Source organism: Rhamphochromis sp. 'chilingali' (genome assembly GCF_963969265.1).
Source record: "Rhamphochromis sp. 'chilingali' genome assembly, chromosome: 1".
NCBI classification, from domain to species: Eukaryota; Metazoa; Chordata; class Actinopteri; order Cichliformes; family Cichlidae; genus Rhamphochromis; species Rhamphochromis sp. 'chilingali'.
In genome coordinates this window covers 24,943,854-24,956,522 of record NC_137929.1, presented here as the reverse complement: position 1 = coordinate 24,956,522, position 12,669 = coordinate 24,943,854, and the positions used below count along the sequence as shown (strand labels likewise).

General features: G+C 44.3%; 1 protein-coding gene across 5 annotated transcripts in view; it reads right to left on the bottom strand.

Annotated features, from left to right (window-relative positions):
* The window catches only part of kdm6ba (lysine (K)-specific demethylase 6B, a), a 105,517-nt gene that overhangs the window by 41,194 nt on the left and 51,654 nt on the right, over window positions 1-12,669 (bottom strand). For 3 of the 5 annotated variants that reach the window (XM_080904879.1, XM_080904876.1, XM_080904881.1), the window contains exon 1: window positions 6,888-7,539. The exons of 1 other annotated variant lie outside the window; for it this stretch is intronic. The gene's annotated coding sequence lies outside the window, so the exon portion shown is untranslated. Of the gene's footprint in view, window positions 1-6,887; window positions 7,541-12,669 lie in introns of those variants that run through there. One more of the 5 variants, XM_080904882.1, reaches the window with a different exon arrangement.

Sequence of the window (12,669 nt, the reverse complement as noted above, 5' to 3'; positions counted from 1 at the left end):
AGGACTTGTTTAGCCTCAAACTCTGCGTAAGAAGGGAAGCACAGTATATTAAAACCACCTACACGTCGGCCTATGCCCATCAGCGGATGAGTGTAGGAGTTTTTAATTTGTTAGCCATCTCTTATTAAAGGATTCTGAACTCCCAAAGCCACTTGAACTTATGACCTGAGGATTTTCTATACATCTGAATGCATTTAAGGTCACAGGTTTTTATTTCCTATTTGCAGCTCTGCTACCTTCGGCACAGAGAGGAAAAACATGCAGAGAGAAGCCCAAGCACACACAGTGAAGCATGTAATTCTATACATCCCTGATAGAAATCCTGTGGGACAGACTCAGCCTGTCTCATGACCTCCTCCATCACCCTGCCCCACCCAACCCACACGCAGACAATCCACACTATATGGTATCGCTGCAGTACAGTGCAGGCAAATGTGCAGCTTACTGTCATGCATCTAACACCAGTCGAACAAAAGAGAACAACAGAGAAAATCAATTATAATGTCCAAACGCGCGCACACAGCTACCTCCTCCTCTCTCCTCTGATCTCTGCAATCAAAGCCATCTGATCACAGTGTGTGTGAGAGACTGATAGAAAACTGCCAAAATGCAAGCGGATGGGGTGTAGACGATTGGGTTTTAGGGTTTTAAATTACTAAAGATTTACAAGGTTAGGGTTGAGATGAAGGAAAGGCGAGGGGAGGATTAATGAAAGATGGGAAAAGGCTGTGAATGGACAGAAAAGATATTGGAGGGAGGTGAGGGAGGGTGCAGACAGAGCAAGGAAGGAGGAAGGACCAGACTTCAAGGCAGATCATATTACTAGTCTGGGGGCAAACACACACACACACAGACCCATAAAGGTCACAGCGTACCCGCTGCCCTCCAGACACACTCACGCAGAGACACAGATCTCCTCATAAACACTGAGCGACAGACCACAGTTTTGATTTCACACACAAGTCTGCAGAACAGTTAAAACAAAGAAAGTCAATCACACATGCAGAATGAGGCTAATGAAGTTACAAACACGAAAGCTAAATCTTACCAGAAAAACAAAAAAGAGTGACTCCAGCGTGCTCAGCTGTGACTTTTGAATCACGCATTGAGAAGAAGTGGAGCGAGAAACATTGCGGGGCACACAAAAGCACAGTTATCACAGACGTTACACAAGTGGGAGGAGGTCAGGGTTCAGTGTGGAACTAGGTTAAAGAGACAGGCGACGCCGCACATGTGTGAGAGAGAAAGAGCGGTGAGAGAAAGGCTGTTCGGGGGAACAACTGGACCCAGAGTTTGTTTTAAAAAAAAATTTCAGGAGGATAAATTAGAAGAAGAGGAAAAAGTAGTGGAAGGATTTAAAAGAAGCAAAAGAATAGAAGGAGGAATGACAGGGAAGGTAATAGGAAAGAAAAAGAAAGCTGAACTCAGCCTTCCTTACCAACAGGTAATTATACCTGCCAGAGCCTCCAGTCGCACACACACACAGATCTTCAACTTCCTTCTCCTAATAATGGTCCTCTGACTGCTTAGAGACATAATCAGGTTAATGCATTACTTTCAATCAGCTGGATCAATTGAGGTCACTGTGGGGTCACCGGTGCTACTGTTCATGTGCACATGCACGTTTTACAGGCGTGATTTTTACGCACGCTTGTAATATTCCAATTAAAGACTCCAATTATGGCAAAATCTTCCCGTAATGAAAGAGACATTCAAGTGTCACACGATGCTAGTACTACAAATACCAGTTAAAACCAACACCCCGTCTGCAAAGCCACCGCTCACGAATGTGATGAAGAGAGATAATGAGGGTAATGGAACCCCCGTGCCTCTCTTCCTTGCACTGAATGCACAAGTAGCTCATTTAAGGTTATACAAGCTTTGAGTTAGCGCGTTATGCAGTAAAAATCTGATGTAGTATGACAAACCTCGACTCATTAATCAAACAGCGAAACCGGTGCGGGACTAAACACTGCATTCCGTTCTTGCATCATTAGCAGCAGAAGTTAAACACATATCCTGCACGCAAACCCCCTTTTTCTGACTCTGGGCCACCGCTCTCGAGTGCGGCTCCAAGGACTGGCGCTCTCATGCGTTCCCCAAAGCCGAGAGGCAGACGTGAGTATACAAGCAAATTCACGCAAACGCGTAATGAGAAGCTGCGCAGGACTACATCGCTTGGTGCGAAGCGCCGCAGATAAACAAATACGGTGAAAACACAAAGAGGACAGCCCGAGAGCAGGAACCTTCAAAGAGCATCCTGTCGCATGCAATTACAGGGTGCAGTAAATGCACGCGGCACTGGCCCAGCTGCTGTGCGTTTGTGTGTTTATGCAGTTGCATTATAGATTCCTTCTGTGTGTGTGCAGTTTACATTCCAGCCATGTAGTAGCTGCTGCTATTCACAGTGCAACAGCAGGATACGCCTCAGAGTGCACACAACGTCATCACATAAGATGCTAACAAGCAATACAAGCAATACAGCAGAAGGAACAAATACTTGCTTATCATTAGATGTACTTGGTACAACATGCAGCTGACTGCTGTTTATTGTAAAACTCATTCTTTGGTGTTGCTTAGCCTCTCTGTGATCCCTCCCATTGTATCATGACCTATAAAGAAGTGCAGGGCCCATTATTACTGAGCTAGCACAGTTTAACAGTCTACAACCATCCATGCACATTATGCAAGAGATGCTGTAAACATACGCACAGTTCCACCGTTGACCTTTATAAAGCAGCAATAAAATCAACCACGGGCCAAAGAGTTGTGCTTTAGATGCACACACACCTGTGCCAGTCACTCACACGCTCTCTGTGTGCCTGTGTGTGTTTTATGGATTTGGGGTTTCTCTAGTTGTAGTGACAGAGCCCTCTCCTGACTGAAACAACTGGAAGTCATTACCTTAAAATCAACAAACCCTGGCCCCTCTCCTCTACACAAAGAAACCATGTGCACACTCAGCACACTACTCCTGCCAATGGGTGTGTGTGTGTGTGTGTGTGTGTGTGTGTGTGTGTGTGTGTGTGTGTGTGTGTGTGTGTGTGTGTGTGTGTGTGTGTGTGCGTGCATGTGTGTGTGTATTCTCAATGTCTCAGCATGGCTACTTTTCTTTCACCGTCCCAGACATCTCTTCATCTGTGCTCCCCTTTTCTTTTCTCTCTTTCTAATTCGTTTCTCTCTCTCGAGCGTCACAGGCTGCAGCTCAGAGCCAAACCTATCTGTGCAAATAAGAAGTCGAGTACGTGCTCCTAACCTTCCCTCAACCTGCCCAGCTTCTCTGCCTTTTGTCTCGCACTCGGCTAATCAAACGGCATCTTATGCAGGCTAGTTACCGTGGTACGCATTAGCACCAAGGCCAAAGCTAATCTTCTTGAGCCCTTTGACCTTGCATAATAGAATTAGTCACCTAAGCCTTATCCCTTTGTGTTTTAACAAACTCTGGAATATATATAACTACTGCAATTAAAGAAGAAGCATAGCACTAGCTCATGTAGCCGAAAAACAAATAAAAAAACACGAATCAATAAAAAAAATGCTCTTTGAACACATGACAGTTGTGAAAGTAGAGTTCACTCATGGTACATGTACTATTTAACACACCAAATTGCACCTTGCTTTGGAAACAGCACAAAGACAGCTGGTACCACTATACACGCACAGCTCACCAAAGCCTGATTCTTTCCAAATCAAACACATATCATTTTTTTAAACAAACTACAATTAATGTCCAAGCAACATATGAATGAATCGGTCTAGATTAAGCCAGCATTTGGCTTAATCACTGTTTGACACTATATTCTGCACACATGAGCTCAGAACCACTTTTGTCTTCTCAGTTTTGTCCAGAACTGCAGCGATGACTCGAAAGCGTCACCGCGTTGAGCTGTCAGCTCATTGGATCAGCTCCAGGAGCAAACAGACAATTATGAACATCAAAGCGTCTCAAACTATTACTTGAACACGAGCTGTTAATAGCCCAGCCCCTCTCTCCGCAAACGCAAGCCAGCCACGGCGCCAGCCATCCACCCGTCCTCCCCTCACCTCCACCCCTGAATCTCCTATCTTGTCTGTCTGCTCCTCTCCTTCTCCTCCCCCCTTTCCCCCTCCAGTTCTTTAAACACGAGGGGGGAGGGGGCTTTTCCCCTCTTCTTTCTGCCCCCCCCCCTTTTTTTCTTCGCCAGGCAACACACTCAATCACTCTTACAACCCCCCAAAACCCACCCCACCTCCTCCCCACTGCTATCTCAACCTCCATTCCAATGAATGTGCAATCCCCCGACCCCCCTCCAACCCACCCCTTTTCTTCAGCCATGGGGGACTGCCCTGGGGCTGAGGAGGGGGTAAAGAGGAGAGCAGCACATGTACACACACAATTTCAGGCGCAAAAACACAGCACCCCCCCCACTCCCACCCATCCATCGTGTATATGTGTGTTTACGTATGTGCACATCTGCAGAGGAACACAGGAACATGGTGGGTGACAGACGAAAGGGGGGGGGGGGAAATTGGGTGGCGTCCTAATGGCTCTCAGTGCAGGAAATGGCTTGTTGCTACACAGACAGCTCCAGAGTCAACAGTCATCACAGGCCTCATCCCCGTATTTTATCTGCATTGGGAAAACACACGTCCACTCGCAGCTGGGCAGGGTCAGCCCCTCCCACCGACTAATGACTATGCAAAACTGTTCCTGCAGGGCAAAAAAATACAACTGCAGCCGTGTGGGGACATCACTATGCTATGTTTATTTAAAAGCCCTGTACCTGTGGTGCACACTACATTTATTGTTTTAAACCTATGTTAACTTTTTATTAGGTTTTCCTGGAAAGTAGTATTTGGTTTCATATGATGAAAAATATGAGCTGTTTTAAAATGCAAGAATGCAAAAAAACCAACTCAAATTCATTGCTTTTCCTTTCTGCTCCTTCACTGCTCACATTCCATTATTTAATGTCTTTGTTCTAATATAACACCTGAAACCTAACACGCAGCAACTCAACTCTGTGACCTGCCTTATCTTAATCAGTTCTGCCCAGCTCTAATGTCAGATCTATCTCTGCTAATACAGCATACTCTGTTCTCTCTATGGGAACCAGCAGCACAGTATAAACAGATTAGCGCAGCATTAGTACTGGCTGCGTCCTGTATACAATATTTCCTATTTGGGCAAGGCTATGTGGGATAGAGAGTGTGCAGCTATGATGTATCCCAGTCCACAGCAGGCGTCCCTGGCTGAACCATGCCTGGCACGCCACTACAGGATAATGACAGCTGGACAGGAAGTGGTGGATATAAAAAAGAAATGAATAAAATGTAGGAAAAGGAAACAAAAGATAAAAGGAAAGAAATGTCAGAGCAGAAGATGTTCTACTTCCACTGGTAATGGACTAATGAAAAAAAGAGAGAGAAAGGAGGAAATTCCCCAGGGAAAACAGGAAGGGTGGGGGCAGCAAATAAAATAGTAACAGAGATTTTTTTTTGCCTTGTGTGTGGAAATGTGTGTGTGCGCATGTGCAGACCCGGACGCTCACGTGTGTGAGTGGGAGAACTGGAGGGATCAGTTTACAGTGGGACGCGTGAGATGTCTTTCTAGTCAGGCTTTTATTCTAGGAATGTTTGTATTGGTTTGAACGCAGGGGGGCAAGGACTTAATTAGGACAGGGACCGACACGCCAATACACACTCACACAAATGCACACAAAGTCACATAGTGACACCAATATTAGCTCCAGGCAGACGCCGGCGCAAGTGTCGAGTTTCTCACACGCTTACACTGAGGAGCGTGCACATAAACACGCACACACAAACACACACTCATTTTAAAAAGCAAGTGCTAACCACAAGACCAGAGCAGACCAAAACCCCGCCACCACGACCAGACCACAACACACTTGACAGGACGGCGCACACTTTGTATTAGTGAGCTGTGTGTGTTGAAAAACTAATAATGGGAGTCGGCATCTGCGTGTGCAGAAGAGACAGGCATTCACCCGGTGCCTGAGCGGTAAAGTCACAAGATCCATGTTCCAGCACAGTCACCTGCCAATATCATGACAGAGAGATGAAGTCAGAAAGTGCAAGAAAAAGGAAAGCACTGAAAAAAAGCAGAAGAATGTGCAAGAAATAGAGAAAGCCTTTGTGCAAAGCTGGCATTTAAATCAGCATGGAGTGAAGAGGAAAGAGGAAAGAAGGAGAAAAGAAACTCAAGAGAGGAGAGGAGGAAGGATGAAGACGATTTTTTTTAAAAAGACACAAGTAAAAAAAACCAAAACCCTACTTTTGTGTTTTTTTGTGAGCCAGCTGGCTGCACATCCTCCTGGAGCATTTAGATCACCCTGCTGTGAACCGAACCGCTGGTTTAAAAACCAGCATGCTGGGAGCTTTAAGAGACTTCTTACTGGGTTTCTTCTGCTTCCCAGCAATAGTTTGATTTCAGAATATTTGCTTGCATGAAAAGCACCAAGAACTGCCATATGATGGCTATTATGACAGAAGCCTTAACTCTACACACAATCAGCCAGAGCAGCACAAATCCTAATTCAAAAAAGAGAGAGAGAAAAGAAAAAGGAGGGGGCTTAGTTGTTCAGTGCTTGTCTATTTTGGGGGCATCCCTTACATGCAAAAGTTTGGGTACACCGCGAGACATAAACACTCACGGCCGTCCACAAAAGCGTACACACACACACACACGGCCCCAGCTGGAGCACACAAGCTCCCTTTGTGCTGTATTCCTCACGCCTTTCAGCCTTAGCTTCAGCCTTTAGCTTTAGCTCCTCTCCATCTGCACACACACAAACGCACACACAGAGCAACTTTCTCCTGCTTTTGTCTGCAGAGCGGCAGTGGTCAAACAGCTGAGAGGTTTGCGGATAGGAAGCTCGCCTTACCGTGGCCGGGTCCAGGCCGAGCACAGAGGGGAGACCCAGGGCTGGATCGGTGGCGTAAAAAAAAAAAAAAAAAAAAAAAAAAATTCCAAAAGCAGCTTGTCGGTTAGAGCGTCAGCCAGCTCAGCAGATTCCCACTACCTTCCCTTCCCTCGCCTTTCCTGCTGTCTTGCCTGCCTGTGCTCCCAGCTTTGTGCGTGCCTTGTATTTTCCCTTTAAACTGCACAGGCTGCTTCCCCCCACCTCCTCAGCGCACACACGCGCACTGAGCCAACACACAAAACACTCACTGCTCCTGAATATGACACTGTTGTCAAAAGCATTCAGTGCAGTGTTGTTGTTGCTGTTGTGTATATATATATGTATATTTCTTATTCTACAGCCTGCAAAGGAAGAACTGAAGGGGGGGAAAAAGACACCAAAACAGAAATCCTCTTTGTCTTTCTTCTTCTTTTTCTTCTCTAAATAAAATAAAAGTGACACTGCTTTTAGATCCTGCTCTTCTCCTCGGTCTGTGTTCCTCTTCCTCACCCTCTCTCTCTATCTTTCTATATTCTGTCTCGCTTTTTCCCCCACTCAGTAGTCAAACAAAGAAAGGAAAGGAACAGAGCGAGCGCACACACACACACACATGTGCGCACAAACACGCACACACATACATATATAACACACATTCGGCTGCTTTCTCTCTCTCTCCCTCTCTCTCTCTCACATGCACAAGCTCGGAGCCCAACCCCCCAGCCTGCCTCCCTCTGATTTTTTTTTTCACTCCCTGCCTTTCTCTAAACAGCACCTCCCCCCTTTCCACCCCCCCTCACCCCCCATCCCTCCCTCAGCCTGATCTGGCCTCGTTCTCATTCGTCTACCACCGCTCTCTCTGTTTCTCTCCCTCCCTCCCTCCCTCCCTCTGTGTCAAGCAGATGGGATTGGAGAGCAGAAGGAGCCTCCGTGCTCGCTCTCCACCTCGATTTCTCTTCTTCATTAATGTGATGTAAGCCTGATGGAGACGTGCATTGACCTACAGTAGACACACTAATGATTAAAAAATATATAATCAATACAGATGTAGAAAACCGCCGGTGGTTTATAAAACTCTGATGCTGCTGCCATGCAGATGTGAATCGATTAACACCAAAAATCTTCACGACCAACAGATGTGAGAAGCCGGTGATGACCCACTTAAACTGTGGCTGTACCCAGACTGTGGAACAGTTTACCTCCTCACGTCAGACTCTCCAAAAGCCTAGAAACTTTTAAAACCGCTCTTAAAACTCACCTCTTTTCATTGGCTTTTAGAAAGGTTTAATTTATTTGTTTTATATATTTTTATTTTATTTTTATCAGCGAGGTGTTATTACGAAATTGTGTTCTATTGTATTTTTATCTGTATTTACTGTACAGCACTTTGGTCAGCCTTGGTTGTTTTTAAATGTGCTCTATAAATAAACTTGACTTGACTTGACTTGACTAAACATTGGACGTCAGATAGACGTGCAGATCGTGTCTATATTGGGTCCATCGGTCCTCGGCCAATTCTTGACATCTATACAACGTCCGACCATGACCCAACCTGGACGTCAATGTGACTGACGTTCAACATTTGAACTTTGCATCATCACATTTACATGATTAATAAATGTAATTTAATATATATTATAGATATATGATGAATAGCAACATTGTCGTTATCAACACAATACATATGAATAAGGATTATTTATAAGCAAACATGATTTATTATGCGTTAGCCTACTTTATTCAGTACATGTGGGGTTTTTTTGTTATTTCACATTTTACTGTTTTTCCTTAATTGGTTTATTTATTTCAACGAATCATCTTATTTGTTTGTAACCAGGTTAAAAAAGTCATTTCTTAAAATGTGTTGAGATAATAAAAACATTGAAATCCATGTTAAAAAGTAAAATAATAATGGTTAAAGTATTTAGAAAACATTTGGAATTCCTTTTAAAAGACGTACAATGTGTTTAACAAGATTAAAAAAGCATTTGCATTATATATGGTTTATTTTTACGAGTATAGTGTTTTATTGTGAAGAGCTTTGTAAGAGAAAGCGAATTTGGCTGTGATTGGTAGCTGGACTGAGAGAAGTTGCGATGCACGGGTTGTGCAAGTATGAATGTTTGAACTGGACTATCTGCTCTACGGTCTTTGTCGATGCCCACATTTTGCAAACTGCCTGTAAGACACTGGGAACATTTCTGCTCCAAAGCCACCGAGCAGCTGCTCAGTTTTGTTTTAGCGTCAGGAGCCCGGCGCCATCTTGGAGGTGTCTGCTGATCACTCTGCCTTCCTGCATTCCTTCACTCATGACTGTTTCTGTACAGAAAACATGTCCTCCACTCTCTGGAAGCATGGTACTACAGCGTCTATAGCATGACGTCTAAAATACGTTGAAGTTGGACAATGAAAGGACGTCTACAACGACGCGTTTGGATTATAAATACCGTGTACACGGAGGACCTACTCATGTCAACACTAGACATTCAGTAGACACTAAAAAACAACGTCATCTGGCGTTACAAAGCAACCCATTCAGTGGACCAAAATTGTACGTCCAAAAATGACTTATTAAAGATGTCACTGTGACGTCACTTTGCGCAGTGGGGAACAGAGACCAACACAAGGCTTAGTGAGAACAATAATGTCCAGATTAAGAAACAACCCGACCTGCGTTTACAGACTTTGGGATTTATTTTGAATTAAATTAATCAGTTTCCACCTTCTAAACTTTTGGGGGTGTTTTTTGTGCAAAATTTGAACCTAAAGAATAATTCCCATTTTATGACGATTTGGCCTAATTCTTCATAGTTTTTAACCGCAATGAATCTGAGTCACTGATCCAGCATGGAGAAAATGGTCAGACTTGGCTCACTTGCAACCTGCTCCGGTTTTGCCAACAGTTAAGGCAAATCAGATCACATCATAAAGCTGTAACGACCCTTCACAGCATAAGTCTGCATGTGTGCAACTACTAAACAAAGTTGAGACTGGACAGTGTGGCTAATTTGTTTACGTATGTTTGATATCTAGGTTTAACTGGAACCTCATCTGCTCAACGTTTTACTGATACACGTAACAGTAAAAACACCTATATATAGGCACACATACACACATATATATGGGACCCCCAATGAGACTGAATGTCAGCCTTTATGTTTTCCACTACTTTCTTTCCTTCCACTGCTTTGCTAGTGTTTTTGTTATCTTGAGGACATCACAAGACATTTGTGTAACTAATGAAGAGCTTTTCAGATTGATACTGAGCGTGCAAGGCTGGCTAATGAACAAGGAACGCTATTCAAAATGATCTTTTAAATGTTTTCTAACAAGTAACACTTTGTTCACAGCTTTGGACCACTTTATTAAATGAGTGGCTACAAAATGTGCTGCATGTACAGCAGGCACAGAAACTAAGTTCAGGGGTAGAGACAGTAGTGTCCACTTGCTGACATGTTGCACACAAAAATACATACTCCATGCTTCCTCTTCCTCACAGAGTTGTTTCCTAAAGCTCACGTTTAGACACACATAAACACACAAAATGCCCTTTTAAGTGCTGTCCACGTGCAGGAAGATGGAATTCCAGAGCATAGAGAAAAAGTACAGTCGGAAAGCCGGCAGAGAGAGAGACAGGAGGGGGGGTTGGCGGTTACAGGGTGACGGTATGGAAAGTACAGCATGGAGCCACTGCTCTCTGACCAGGGCACAGACTGGAGGAAAGACTGGCACTACTATTGCACTACCTGACTCCTATAGACCCCAACCCCCCACCCGCAACAAAAATGTAGGGGCACCATGACACACAGCTCCACGCTGCATGACCAGAATAGTGAGGTAACAGAGAATATTGAGACAGAAACACTGAGCCCTCAGTGCTTCTGTCTCAATATTCTCTTTCCAATAACAAGCATTTGAGTACAAAGTTGAACAGGACAACTTAAACGGCTGCTGCATCACTGTTATAGATGCACAGCGTGTAGATCCATACATATTTAATATATTTGCAGTGGAAAATTAAAATGCATTATTGGTGATTATGACTTCTGATCAGTGCTGGCTACCAAAGTAGCGATTTACTTCAGTTTCATTGCACTCGGCTGTGATGCAGTAACGTAACGCACTGCTATAACACTTCCGTCACAATAAAGTTACAGTTTTGTCGTTATTTGCATTAAAAAAGGTTCTTCATCATCTGCATGATGGAAAAGCAAATGATTATACAAGTTTTCGTACACATTACTTACAGGTGTCAGTTCAAACGTAAAAGCAAGCAGCATAATTCGGTAACCTCGGAGGAGTACGTGAGACAAAGATACACTATGTTGCCAAAAGTATTCAGTCATCCTTCCAAATCATTGAATTCAGGTGTTCCGATCACTTTCATGGCCACAGGTGCATAAAATCAAAAGCAAACATTTGTGAAAAACTGGGTCGCTGTGATAGGATGCCACCTGTGCACATTTGTAAAATTTCCTCGCTACTAACTATTTCACAATCAGCTGTTAGTGGTATTATAACAAAGTGGAATGACACCAAATTGGTAGGCTGGGTGAGGTGAGGCACGTGGTCAGCAGAGATTACCAACTTTCTGCAGAATCAATCGCTACAGACCTCTAAACTTCATGTGACCTTCAGATTAGGTTAAGAACTGTGCGTAGAAAGCTTCATGGAAGGGGATTCCACGGACGAACAGCTGCATCCAAGCCTTACATCACCAAGGTCAACCCAAAGTGTTGGATCCAGTGGTACAAAAGCATGTTGGCGTATTCTCTGGAGAAATTAATCACATTTTTCTGTCTGGCAACCCGATATACGAGTCTGCGTTTGGCGGTTCCCAGGTGAACGGTACTTGTTTAACTGCACCGTGCCAAGTGTAAAGTTTGTGTGGGGTTGTTTTTCAGGGTTTAGATTCAGCTCCTTAGTTCCAGTGAAAGGAACTCTTAATGGTTAAACTTCATTATCCAAGTCATTTTGGACAATTTCATGCTCCCAACTTTCTGGGAAAAGCTTGGGGACGGCCCTTTCCTGTTCCAACATGACTGCGCACCAGTGCATAACGCAAGGTCCATAAAGACACGGATGAGAGAGTTTTGGTGTGGAAGAACTTGACTGGCCCGCACAGAGTCCTGATCTCAACCTGACAGCACACCTTTGTAATTAATTAAACCAAAGATTGCGAGCCAGGCCTACTTATTATAAGATCAGTGTCAGACCTCACGAATGTGTTTCTGGAAGAACGGTCAAAAATTCCTATAAACAAACTCCTAAACCCTGTAAAAGCCTTCCTAGCTCAAGAGTTGGGAGTTCGCCTTGTAATTGGAAGGTTGCTGGTTCAAGCCCCGGCTCGGACAGTCTCGGTCGTTGTGTCCTTGGGCAAGACACTTCGCCTACCGCCTACTGGTGATGGCCAGAAGGGCCGATGGCGCGATATGGCAGCCTCGCTTCTGTCAGTCTGCCCCAGGGCAGCTGTGGCTACAACTATAGCTTGCCTCCACCAGTGTGTGAATGGGTGGATGACTGGGTGTGTAAAGCGCTTTGGGGTCCCTAGGCGGGACTAATAAAAGCGCTATACAAATACAGGCCATTTACCATTTAGAAGATTTGAAGCTCTTATAGCTGCAAAGGGCGTGCCAACATCATAATAAACCCTATGGATTTGGAATGGGACGTCACGCAAGTATGTGCAGTTAGACGAGTGAACGCTTTTATACGAGATACATAAATAGCGCTCTAATACAAAAGGGATCTGGTGTAGGCTACTAGC